The 9,178-nt window shown below is 32.8% G+C and overlaps 1 pseudogene; it reads right to left on the bottom strand.

Annotated features, from left to right (window-relative positions):
- Positions 1 to 363: 363 nt before the first annotated feature.
- On the bottom strand, positions 364 to 8,407 carry LOC134248200 (uncharacterized; annotated as a pseudogene).
- Between the last annotated feature and the right edge of the window lie 771 nt (positions 8,408 to 9,178).

Genomic DNA, 9,178 nt, shown 5'->3' with positions numbered 1-9,178 from the left:
GAAAATTATATTGCATAAAAATATATACATATGTATATTCCTTACATTCTATGTCGACCTTCACACAAATTGTATGGACGCTAAATGAAAAAAAATTACTTGCGTTTTGAGATGTAAAAACTTATTCATCCAAATTCAGGGAGAAACCTTTTCCCGAGATGCAAGAATTGACAATAAATTACACTCTCATCTGTTTTCTTTTAAACATCTTTTTGAAAATTAACTGATATTTCTCGATATTAACAAAGTGCGCCAAGTGAAACATTAAGTGCCCATGTGCATGTCAATTTCATGGGATCTCTTCGTGTATGACGTCAGTGGGTGAGCACTGTGGAAATTAACATGGATTGCTTCGTGATTTTGATTCTAGTAGATATCATTTTTGATTTTATCTTTAAATTTATATTTCACATACAACGAAATCATGAAATACTCTCTAGAAGATAGGGTTTACCAGCGACATTATAGACAATTGAAAACGTTGGATCATTTGGTATAACGGGCTGTGTTATGCATGAAATATATATTCATTGCATCATGATATTATGCCTTCTTATAATTCAACAGTAAGAATATTTTCTTACATTTAATTTCCAATTATACATGTGTGAAAAATGCATCTCCACACTTGGACTTCCAAACTTAACCAGGTCATGGATCTCACAATATTGTTTAGGTTTCATTAATTATAATCATCATGCAAACAAGTTGCCTCTGATTTCTAGAAGTAAAGAAAATTTCAAAGAAACAAATATAATGCATTTTTAACGTCAAATCAGTGATTTTTTTTTTGCTTCATTTCTAACGCCTTGGGTCATTAGTTTCACAATTTATATGCTCATGCTTACCATGATTATGCCACCATTTGACTGCTTGATTTGAAGGAGTAAAAAAGCGCTGTGAAGATTACTTATCATATTTTTATGCTTTTTAATGCAACCGGAAGGAAGAAACCTTGAAATTTACAATTTATGTTTCCATTTTAATATTAATGCATTATACCACGATTGGTTTAGACATTTATTCCATTCAGTATAATATGTTGAAAATTGAAAGTTTTAGCACATAGGAGAATGAAAATCTGAATGACTGACGATGACGGGCAAAAAAGAATATCAATAGATCATCAAAGTGACTTAATTGACTTTAATACAAAAAAATTTACTTAACACCAATATCAATTATTTTATCTCTAATCGTCTTATTCTTTATACGAATTTTCGGAAAGTTTCTAAATGTACATTGGTTTGAGAATATTCTAATTTAGGGGAATCAATGTGGAGCTTCATTCAGATGCTTCGCTCCGTATCCAAAGTATATATACATGTATATAAATACCTGTATATAAATTCGAAAAAATTTTTCTCTAAAAACAAAATGACTACCAAAAATTGATAGTAATTTGAATACTTAAAAGTACAGCCATTACTTTTTTGACATGGATTTACGTCTACCAAGCCTTGGAATTGCCTTCTGTACTACCTTTCTACCAGTTGTTTTAAATAAAGCATCTCTAGCTTTACGAACAATCTGTCCAAAGTTTTCAACACTCTGATCAGTTTAAGCTAATTGTTTGAATTCATTCAGCATCTGTATTCTTTGTTCATAGCCTACTTGCTTACTTATTTCTTCAGCTTGAATCATTTGGTCAATGTGATCAACAGCTGAGAGAGGGTCGGGACTCAAAGCAATTTCTCTCAACCTTCCTTTGCACTCGGCCATTTCGTCCATCTGTGTAAATATCTTGTCAATAAGGTCATCTATATCAGCTCCAATTTCTTTCAAATTTTTTCATCTGTTATTTTTAGTCCTTTTGCTTTTTCATAATTCTGTTTTTTTTCTTTGTAAGTTTCCGTTTTCTTCTCGGTGACATATTTAAAGATATATCTTCCGTTTTTGTGCTTACGCCAGTGACACTTAAATTTGCAAACCCGACAATTACCTTTAGAATCCATTGCCTTACAGCCACGTTTTTGATCATCGTCAGCAAGTGCACAGTCCTCGTGACAAGTCATATTACAATTCAGGCAATTTGTAATGTGTTTTCCAATGGGCAATTCAAGCTTTACTTGTTTTGTAACATTTGTTTCACACGTAAAATCTTTGTTACTTTCGATGTCAGTCTGATGTTTATTGAACAGATCTAACGTATTTTGTAATTCATTAAACTTCATCAGACCTTCATTTACCTTGGATTGAATATTTCTTAGGACAAGCTGCAGATTTTCTCTTTGTTTCAATACGTCTTTGGTTTGCATAAGGCTCTTTGTAGTAAGTGTTTTCATTTTTTCAAAGAAATTATGAAAACTTTTACAACCCATATCCCAAAACATAGGAGATAGAGTGGTGTTCCGTAAATTTTTATTCTTGGCAAATAATGCAGAGTTATTGAAAGGAAACCAATCCCCAAAGGGGAGATTTGCTGCCTTAAGACACGAGAGGACGGGGGGCTCTGCTCCATCAGCAAAGGTGATCAATGTACAGATATTTGATTCAATATCTTTACCAAAAATTGACATGATTGAATGGAAAATATATTTTTGGCAAGGTGTTAGGCGTGCGTCAGGGGCTTTGACAATAAAACATACAGAATCAAGGAATGCTACACCTTGTTTTCCTTCAGCTGAAAATAAATGTCTGATTTCATCAACAATAACCTTGTCTCTCTCGATTCCACGTGTATCTCCAAATCCTGGGGTGTCTATCACGTTGAGAGTGTAGTCCAATCGACTTCCTTCTTGTGGAGCAATTTTATATACGGTGATCCACTCTGTCTGAGACTCCGCCTGAATGATAATAATGTTATATTTTGAGAATTTTTAGAAAAATTTCAAAAAGCACAAAAAATACTTTTAAAAACTTCAGCGTCCCTACATGTTTTTACTCTTAAAACATTGGTCCCGTGTTACAGAAGGCGTTGGCGTGTTAAAGTACCCTTTCCGCTCAATAGACCTGAAACTTGAAACCCTTCATCAGTATATGGTGACGTCTCTATATGAGTGAAAAAAAAATCAGTTGGGACGAAAAACAACATACAACCAATCAAATCAGTTCAAACGCACATTTTCAAAATATTATTCTTAAATAAAAAAAAATATTTTAGGAAAAATCATCATAATTGTGATGCACGCACGATTTTAAACGCCGTATGTACACGTTTGTCTTTTGTGTTTTCTTGTTTTCTATTTTAACTGATATACACAAAAATACAATGTAATTGTATTCAATTTTATTCAATTAATTGTAAAAACAAATGTAATAAACGTTATTAAAAATACAATGTACATGTAATCAATATAATGAAAATACATTTTTTTACCCAATCATGACAAGGAGTATACGAAGATTCTTCTTTGGAAAAACTTGAAACTTTTAAGAAATTTGAATTTCAAAAACTACGAGTTCTGATTATCATTTCTCAAAATGACAATAATGAATAAAAACATCTACCTGATTTTCAGTTTTCTTTTCGTCTTGCTCTAGGTTTACCAGCGTGAATCGAAAAGGGTCTTCAAAACTGACACCCAAAATATAATTGATGATACCGTCCACTAGCGTGCTCTTTCCTGAACCTGTCGCACCAACAAGCATCATGGTTTTTTCATATTCAATTCCAATTGAAGGGTCTCCTATTCAAAGTAATATTGTAATCAGAATGATGTAGTTCAATAACAGAAAGGTTTTGTTCCAATGACCCATAATAATTGAGAACCTACCTAGAATGAGCTGTCTTGTCTTTGCATGTGTGTTGCGGGCATCCCCATTTTCCTCCAATAACAATTGGTACTTTACAGGATCCGTATCCGGTATTTTGGTAGAGAAATCTAGCATCTTAGTTGCTAAGGATTTGGTGGTGAAAATGGGGTCGCTTTGTTCACTGTATTCCCCTTCTATGTCGTTGGCAACACTTCGGACTTGGAATACATAGGGAGTATCTGCCATTAGCCCACTTATGGTGATTTGGTTGCTTGTGTCATTTGTATTGCAAAATTTCCATTTGTCGTTTCCCTTTTGGCTTTTATATCTTATATGATAATAATCAATTTTCTCTTCTAAAATATCCCAGTATAACTCAACTGAATCAGACTTTTTAGTAAATGCATTTGGTTTACCTCGTATCTAGAATGATATAATAAATACTGTAAACCAACTTTTATTCGCGTGCGAGAAATTTTCGCGAAGTTCGCGACAGCCTTGTCATCGCGAATATTTCTCGCCGCGAACCGGTACTTAACGTTTCTCTGTCTATATAAAACAGATCGAAGAAGGCTTAATCGCGAAAATTAGTCGTCGCTAACTAGTTTACCCCTGGTAAATCGCGAAATAAAGTCGTCGCGAATAAAAGTTGGTTTACAGTATATGTGTTTGCAAAAAAGTTCATTTTTTAAAAAAAACCAAATTATTTATATAAAATTCAAATTTAAATGAAAAACTCAATTTTTATCTGAAGCGATTTCATCAGTAGATTTGAAATATATATATATATAGATATATATATATATATATATATATATATATATATATATATATATATATATATATATATATATATATATTACGGGAAAGTGAAACTAAGAACCTAATCTATGTCATAACATGCCCGGGTTGTAACGAATTTTATATTGGAGAAACTAGCACTACACTGAGAGCTCGGATAAGAGTCCAAAGACAACATATTAATAACCCGCAATACAGACAAATTAAACTTAGTGAACATTTAGATATATGCGGGAAGAGACAATTTACCGTTTTCCCGTTCTATAAGATGTCTGGAAACCAAATTCAACGAAGAGAAAAAGAAAAACACTTTATTACTACTTTAAAACCAAAGCTAAATAGCATTGTTTGACTTTCCCGTAATAACTGCTGGGAGAATTACGTCATAAACTGTATTACGTTCCGCTAATTATGACGTCATGGTAGGCGTTACTATGTGACAGTTAAAAAACTTGATTGTAAAGCATCTGAAGATTTTTAAATAAAGCGCTAATGCTTTACTTTGTTGTCTTCGTGTTTTCTTTTTAATTATTTTTACTATATATATATATATATATATATATATATATATATATATATATATATATATATATATATATATATATATATATATATATATATAAAAGAAAAAGAAAATGAAGTTTCCAAATTTCATTTAACACAAGCGCTTTCTGGATCTCATAATCCGTCTTCAGGTGTACATAAATTGAACTGATTGTTTTGCTTAGTAACGTTAACTATGACGTCATGACGTCATGAGAGTCTTTGCAGGGAAGGAAGTAATCTATGACGTATAGTATACGTAAAAGTTAGGGAAAATCAAATTGGACAATAAACTTATACCAAAATCGGATTTGATTCGCAGCCAAAGACAACCGCCAAATTTAAAAAGACTATTGACCAGAGCTAAATTCAACACCACTCCAGAACAATATTCCGTAACAAGATGCGGTGAACCGAGATGCGGTACCTGTCCTAACCTACGAACAGGATCCTCTATTATTTTCAAGTGTGGAAAAACATTTCTTGTGAATGAAAATATGACCTGTAAGAGCAAAAACCTCCTTTATTGTATTACGTGTAACAACTGCGGAGAGGAATACATCGGCCATCCGGGACCCAATTAACCGCCCGCATGCGCGTACATCGCCAACAAATTAACAATCCGAGCCTAAGAAACACGCCATGCAGTGAACATTTCGATATTTGCTCACAAGGAAACTACTGTGTGTTCCCCTTTTATAAACTTAGGAACGATTCCACTGCAATGAGATTAGCAAAAGAAAACTACTTCATAAATCTTTTTTCACCAAAACTGAACAAACATTAACATTGAGAAATTACCTAATTTTATATATCATCAATTAGAATTTCTGTTTACTTTGTTTATTGAGACTGAAAAATATGTGATGTATTGTCCATTATTGTCCAATTTGATTTTCCCTAACTTTTACGTAACGTAGCCATACTATGACGTCATAGATTACTTAGCTTCCCTGCAAAGACTCTCATGACGTCATGACGTCATAGTTAACGTTACTAAGCAAAACAATCAGTTCAATTTATGTACACCTGAAGACGGATTATGAGATCCAGAAAGCGCTTGTGTTAAATGAAATTTGGAAACTTCATTTTCTTTTTCTTTTATAATTATTTTCACCTGTGTGACATCGACTGTGAACTATTTTCAACTATATATATATATATATATATATATATATATATATATATATATATATATATATATATATATATATATATATATATATATATATATATATATAGGGAAAATGTTGTAGAAGTCCATGTCCATGGTATAGGTTAAGTCATAAATTAAAATTAAATCCAAGATAAACAAACAAGTTTACGTTTAATTTTTTACACTAAGCGCTTTCGCCGTTACGGCTCTTCAGAGTGTAACAATGAAAATAAAAACAATTGTTGTTTCTATTTTCATTGTTACACTCTGAAGAGCCGTAACGGCGAAAGCGCTTTTTAAACGTAAACTTGTTTGTTTATCTTGGATTTAATTTTAATTTATATATATATATATATATATATATATATATATATATATATATATATATATATATATATATATATATATATATATATTTTTTTTTTAAGAAATAAGGTATCATTTTTAAACATCTGTCGGGATATAAATACGGGTGGGTCACGAGATTAAATTCCATAAAGCCCGAAGGGCTTTATGAAGAATTTAATCTTGTACCCACCCGTATTTATAGCCCTATAGATGTTTTAAAATGAAACCTTATTACTTATATTTACATTTGTGACTTATTCATACTTTATATTTGCAAGATTGTGACTTTGAACATGTGAAATGATTTATTTTTCAAACCCAACGGCATGTATGTAATCCACTAAACGCGTGTCGACCCTTTATGACGTCACTGAGAAATTACGTCAAACGTTTGTTCATACGCACATCTATGACCTCTTGACCCCGTACCTGTATTTATACAGTTATAGATACGCATTGCTTTCAGTAGTGTTATATAAAGGAAAACATTTGCAAATGTAAATATATATATATATATATATATATATATATATATATATATATATTTACTTTATTTCTTCTTGTAACAATGTCTTCTTCTGGAATACCCTTAGTCTTCAATCTATGTAAAATAAATAATCAATAATCAGAATGACTTAACATCACTTAAAATTGTTTTGCAAATTATGATGAATCCAAAGCTTTTTAAAAGATATTAGCATGAACCACAATTTGACAATATGAATAAAACTGTTTTGCAATTAGAAAATAAACCAACGAGGATGCATTCAAATTGAAGGAAAAGAGAAAAAGGACAAACCTTAGGATAGGATTATCTTCAGCATTTTCTTTCTTCAAATTGAGTTTGAAAAATTTCAGCACATTCGATGAAATGATATGGCCTCTGGATGGTTTCTGTTTCAGATGCTGCTGGGATCATGTTCTGCACATAGGTTCCTTGCAATTTTCGCAAAAGGAATCCGCTGATACACTTCTTTTTTCCCTTTTACATGGCTCGCAGGGGAAGTTGCTGCTTAATTTGTCAGTGAGTACATGCTCAATGTATTTCTATACATTCTGTGCATAAAAACTCATCGCAGTCATAGCAAAATTTTGTTGCTTTTGCGCGTTTTCCATCGATCTTGCAAATGTTGCATGCTTCATCAAGTTCTTTTTGAAGTGTTATCAATAAAGAAATATCTCTTTCAATTTTATGATTTCGGAATTTTCTCTGTTTAACATGATGATCTGCGCAACTGTTACACAGTGGCTGGGAATCTGAACAATCTTTGCAATATGCATCAGCAAGAACGTCTTTTCCATCTGCCTTGCAATTATCGCACAAGACCTTTTCCTTTCCTAAAGTTTGTAAAAGTGATAGATCTTTACACAGATTATGTCCTCGGAAAACTTTCTGTCGCGTATGCTGTCTGGCACATTTGGGGCACAGAGGTTCTTGGTCATCGCAATCTTTACAAAAGCAGGTAGCTTCAGTATCTGTGCCTTCTTCCTTACATACGGTGCATAAAACTCTAGAATTTTCATTTGCTTTCAGAGGAATTTGACTTATATCGTCACAAATTGAATGGTTTCTGAATTGCCGTTGTTTGATGTGTTCAACGGCGCATTTCTTGCACAAAGGTTCCGGCTCATCGCAGTCTTTACAAAATGAATCAGCTCGAGTTTTAGCTCCTTCAGTAGTACATGGCTCGCACAAGAGTTTCTCCTTTCTTGATAACTTTGCTATATCATTGCTGATCTGGTGACTTCTGAACGCTTTTTGTTTCATATGTTGAGCGGCACAATCTTTGCAAAGTGCTTCCGGTTCCTTGCATGTTAGACAGAAGGAAGTGGCAGCTCTCTGCTCACCATCAAGAAGACACAGTTCGCAGTTAATGACATTATTTTCTAGGTAAGTGATAATAGCGTTCATATCAGTTGAGAGTGAATGGTCTCGCATATTCCTCTGTCGAATGTGATGTCGACTGCATTCATCAAACAATGGTTCAGGTATCTCACAAGAAGTACAGAAGCAGGATGCTGCTCGATGCTCTCCACTCAGAGTGCAAAGGCTACAGTTGGTTGATTCTGCTGATTTATTCGCTTCATTATTAGTGTCCTGAAAATAAAAATAGAAAACCATTCACATATCAGCGTGTATTGTTCTCATTTATTAATTGTAAACTATTAATCTGAAACATCAATGTATTACATCAAAGATTCATTTTTAGAAAGGATCTACAAAGGCACATATTAACAGTTCGTGCAAAATTTGATGTGGCAATGATCTTTCTTGTCCTTCGAAATATTACACCGACTAATATTTAATTTATGATTTGAAACAAGATATGTTTGTGAAACGCTGATGCCCCAATATGGCAGCTTATGTCAAAGATTTTTCAAAATTAGGTCAAACTCCAAGGACAAAGTCAAAATGTTTGATTGCCAAAAAAGCTCTTGATACAAGAAACGCACCTCGTAAGATTTGAAAGTTCTTGTACTAACTGTTCAAAAGTTAAAGTTAAAAAATGGGTCAAATTCTAAGGTCAAGGTCAAAAATATTTGCACCCATGGCCTTATCACGATGAATATAGATGTGAGATATGAAAGCCCTAGCACCAACTGATCAAAAATTATGTCAATGGTTAAATTTTG

The sequence above is a fragment of the Saccostrea cucullata genome, unplaced genomic scaffold (genome assembly GCF_032062105.1).
Source record: "Saccostrea cucullata isolate Sc308-1 unplaced genomic scaffold, CSIRO_AGI_Scuc_v1 ctg5981, whole genome shotgun sequence".
NCBI lineage: Eukaryota > Metazoa > Mollusca > Bivalvia > Ostreida > Ostreidae > Saccostrea > Saccostrea cuccullata.
The sequence above is the reverse complement of the archived record's forward strand: the minus strand, read 5'-3'. Positions and strand labels throughout refer to the sequence as shown.